Source organism: Mandrillus leucophaeus, unplaced genomic scaffold (genome assembly GCF_000951045.1).
Source record: "Mandrillus leucophaeus isolate KB7577 unplaced genomic scaffold, Mleu.le_1.0 Scaffold1227, whole genome shotgun sequence".
NCBI lineage: Eukaryota > Metazoa > Chordata > Mammalia > Primates > Cercopithecidae > Mandrillus > Mandrillus leucophaeus.
Window position 1 is genome coordinate 130013 of NW_012100621.1, and position 4456 is coordinate 134468.

Below are 4456 nucleotides of genomic sequence, written 5' to 3' on the forward strand. Positions count from 1 at the left end.
GGCCTCATTCACAGTTTTCAGTTGAAACATAATTATGTTTTTAGCTAATGATGGTTAATACTCTTGAGGTGCTTGGTATGTGTCAACGAACTCAGACAATTTACCTGTATTTACTCACTGAGTCCTCAAGAAAGAGAGGTGGGAAATATATCACATCTATCTTACAAAGGAGGAACTTAGGGCTCAGAGATTTTAGATTTCAATACACTGTTACTGCGGGAGTGGGAATTTGAATGAGGGTGTTCTGATGGTCACATCTCAGTTCCTCGCCACTGGGCTATGCTCTGTGTGAAGCCCTGAGCAGCTGAGTCCTAGGAAGTCATGGGGGCTCCAGAATGTACAAAATAGTATCTCTCCACCTGGGAAGGTGGTGCTTTATTTTTTAACTTTCCAATTTTAACTGGAATAAACTTTCCTCCTCCTCCCACTATCCGCATTCTCCACTGAATCCTCTAACTATTACTAATTCTATGGAAATTTGTGGAAATTAATAAAACCTTGTGGAGGCCAAGGGAAAACTTCCCCTTCATTTGAATGTTCACTGAAAATCAACTGGAAAAACACAGCTGAGAAATAATAAGAGAAAAGACATATGAATTTATTAAGGTGCACAGGAGTTTTGCAAAACATAACATCTCAAAGAAATGACTGGATGGTTGACGCTTTTATACCATCTTGAGGTTCCAGAAAGAATGAGGCTTGGATCAGTGGCAAAATGGCTTGTGGGACCAGAGAAGAGGTGGCCTGCGTAGCAAAGGTGGTCTTGTTACGTGGATGGAACCTCACAGGTAGCAGTGCTCAGAGAGAGTAGATGTAAATGTTTCAGACCCTTAAAAATGTCAGACCCTCAGTTAATCATCCCTAAATCAGGATGAGGGAAGGCCTCAGAGAAAGCCTGGCTGCATCAGTGCAGATTTTTCTCTACAGATGCAAATCTTCACAAAAGACAGCTTTTCAACTAAATTTGTATTTCCAGCCCTCCTGAACAACCATCTTGAAACATCTCAAAGAAGTATATTTTAGGCTAAAATATGTTGGCTTCCTTTGAGATCTGAGAAGCCAAAGTAGATATCTCTTTATCGAGTAAGATGAACCCCAAGGTTAAGGAAACGAAAAGGTACCTACGGGCTAAGGGCTCCAAGGCCTTGCTGCCATGGCAACTCCCTAAATTCCTATGGCTACAGCAAAAACCACAGGTTTGATAAACTCCCTATCAATAGGAGCCATCAGGCAAAATGTCAGGCCCTTCCTAACTCCGGTTTACGACCTCTGTTGGTGTCTGGCTTGGGACCCCTTTCTGGTAACAATCCTGGTCATTCTTTGGGTGACACTTTCAACCTTGCATATACAATATGATATACTGGCCCTGTTTGACGAATCATCTAACTCGATGTTTCTCAACCTGTTTATTTTTTATTACTGCTGGCCCTAAAAAACTTTTATGCCTCTTTTTTTCCTTGTTATTCCCTCTTCCATGGAACTTAAATAATGTTTTTATTATGGATTCAGGGGGTACCTGTGGAGGTTTATTACATGGTTGTATAGTGTAATGCTGGAGTTTGGGCTTCTGGTGAACCTTTTGATATAGGAGTTAGTAAGAAATTATTTAGACAGATAGTGAGGATTGAAGAGTTCTCGATGGAATTTTCCCTTAATAAAAAGCAGCCCCCAAATAATTTCTTTTCTAATAAAAAGCTGCCGGAAAAATCAAGCTACAAGCTTACATAGCCAAGCTGGAAGCTTCCACAGGTGAATGCCAGCAGCTGTGCCAATGGAAAAAGGCTGCCTGGAAGCCAGATACATCCAACTGGAGATTCCGTCCACCCTTGTTGCCAGGTGTGCAGGTGTCATGGCTTCAGCCAGGTAAAAACCCCATCTGCATAATACAAGATTCTTGGCTATGTAAATGGCACACCTGGTCAAAGCAATCCCCTGGGCCCTATGTCAATCAAACCCTGCCTCTTCAAGCCCCTCTGTGAAATCAACCGCATCTCACCCCAAACTCGGAAACCCACTTGGGCGCTCCCTTCCTCCGCATGAGGAAGCTCTCTCTTCTTTTGGCTATTAAACATTCCGCTCTTACACCTACTCTGTGTGTGTGTGTGTGTCTGTGTGTCTGTGTGTGTGTGTGTGTGTGTCTGTATGAGACTGCGTCTTTGTTCTCCTTACTGCCAGACACCAAACCTTGAGTGTTTGTCCAGATCAAGGACACTTCTTCACCCTCGCCCAAATAGTGAACATAGTACCCAATAGACTGTGTTCCCAACCCTTACCCTGCTCCTTTTTCCTCTTTTGGAGTCCCCAGTGTCTATATTTTCCGTCTTTATGTCCATCTTATGCCCATTGCTTAGCTCCCATTTACAAGTGATATTGTGTGGTATTTGATTTGGTGTCTGCATTAATTGACTTAAGAATTAACTGATAGATCCAAGTTGCTGCAAAGGTCATGATCTTATTCTTGTACCACATTTTCTTTATTCAGTCTACTGTTGATGGGCACAAAGGCTGCAAAGGTCATGATCTCATTCTTTGTAATGGCCTCGCAGTATTCCATAGTGTGTAGGTACCACATTTTCTGTATCCAGTCTACTGTTGATGGGCACATAGGTTGAATCCATGCCTTTGCTATTGCGAATCGTGCTGTAGTAAACACATAGGTGTCTTCTTGATAAAATTTCTTTTTCTTTTGATAGATACCCAGTGGTGGGATTGCTGAGTTGAATCATAGTTCTATTTTTAGTTCTTTGAGAAATCACTATACCGTTTTTCCAAGGAACTTTAATACATTTAGGGAAGTTTAAATTTTTCCCCTGAAGTTTCAATGATTTGAGTCTATAACCAAACTAATCATAGATGGATTAACAGGAGAAAAAAGGCCAAAAAAAGTATTACTTGCAGTCTTATGCACAAGAGTCATATAAAATATGAAGAAGAAAGGCAAGATGGTTGACACTTAAATATCCTTCTCACTGGGAAGAGAGGAAATGGGAGGCTGTAGGAATAAATGATTTTCCAGGGAAGTGAATGAGCCCAAAGACCACAGGCCCAGGACTACATTCCTCTGGGCTCTGGGAGAGGTAACGTCACAGGTTAGGAGACAGTGAAGGGAGGAAAGGCTGTCGAGTGGAGGCTGTCTTGCTATGCAGGTGAAAATAGGTCATCTCAGAGCTGCCGTCAGAAAGAGTCGATGGCAGGCTGTGGATGAACTAATTCTTCCTAGACCCAGACAAGGGGGGGAGATCTCCGAAATAGCCCAGCTCTTTATCTCATCAGTGGGGATATTTCTCTACAGATTCATATCTCCTCCACAAAAGGCAGCTTTGCTGGGCCATTCCTGTCTCAGACCCTCTGAATAGCCATCTTGAAGTATGTTGGAGAAATATATTTTGGGCTGAAATATTTTTGGTCTCCTGTGCACCACAGAAATAATATACTCTATATCTATTTGTAAACTATAGCACTCTGGAGGGCCACAAAAGTTTAATATCTGAGACACTTTTTTCTAACCTCCTAAAACCAATTTATTTTCGCTTTGGGGGTATTATCACCTTTGATAGCGTTAGATCTGGCAGAAAATACACATCCACTAGACGAATCAATCTCCCATAATCCTTATAGAAGATTTGGAGTACAGACCTTTTACATTTACTGAGGGGCCAAATGTCTTTATTTCTTATTGATACATAGGAGTTCATATTTATCTGGTACAGGTGGTATTTTGATATGTTACTCTTAAATAATGAGACTCAGAAAATAGGACTACATGTAAGTTTATTGGAGCACGAAGCTTGACAATGGCCACTCAGTCAACCCTAACTCCAAATAAATGGGGTCAGCATTCCAAAGTGGGGAAGTTAAGGTTACACATATGTAGGTAGAGACAGAGAAGCTACAGCCAAATTAGAACATTTTCCATACAAGACCCATGCATACATCACAGTGGTTTGACTGGTTACGTACAGCAGCATTCCAGGGAAGGCTAGTTGATTCCTCTCTGAGGACAGGCAATAACCTGAGAGGCTCTGATCTCTGGTGCTGCTTGGTTTGCTAGGTATAGGAATGAGGAAGATAGTTAATCTATAATTGGACAAGCTGAAGTTTTAGTTGTATGCTACATAATTCAGGTTATATAGCCACATTCCTCTCAAGGTTCAGAATAATTTAACATTCTAACAGCTTTAAGTTTAATTTCACAGATACATGTATACAGTGTGTAATAACCAATTCAGGATAGTTGGGATGCCTTTCACCTCAAGGATTCATCATTTCTTCATGTTAGGAACATTCCAAATCTTCTCTTCTAGCTATTTTGAAATATACAATACATGATGGTTAACTATGGCCACCCCACAGTGCTATCAAACCCTATAACTTACTCCTCCTCTCTAACTCTATTTTTGTCCCCCCAAATATCTTTATTGTGGAAGATTTCCAAGGGAGGATGGTGAAAAACCAC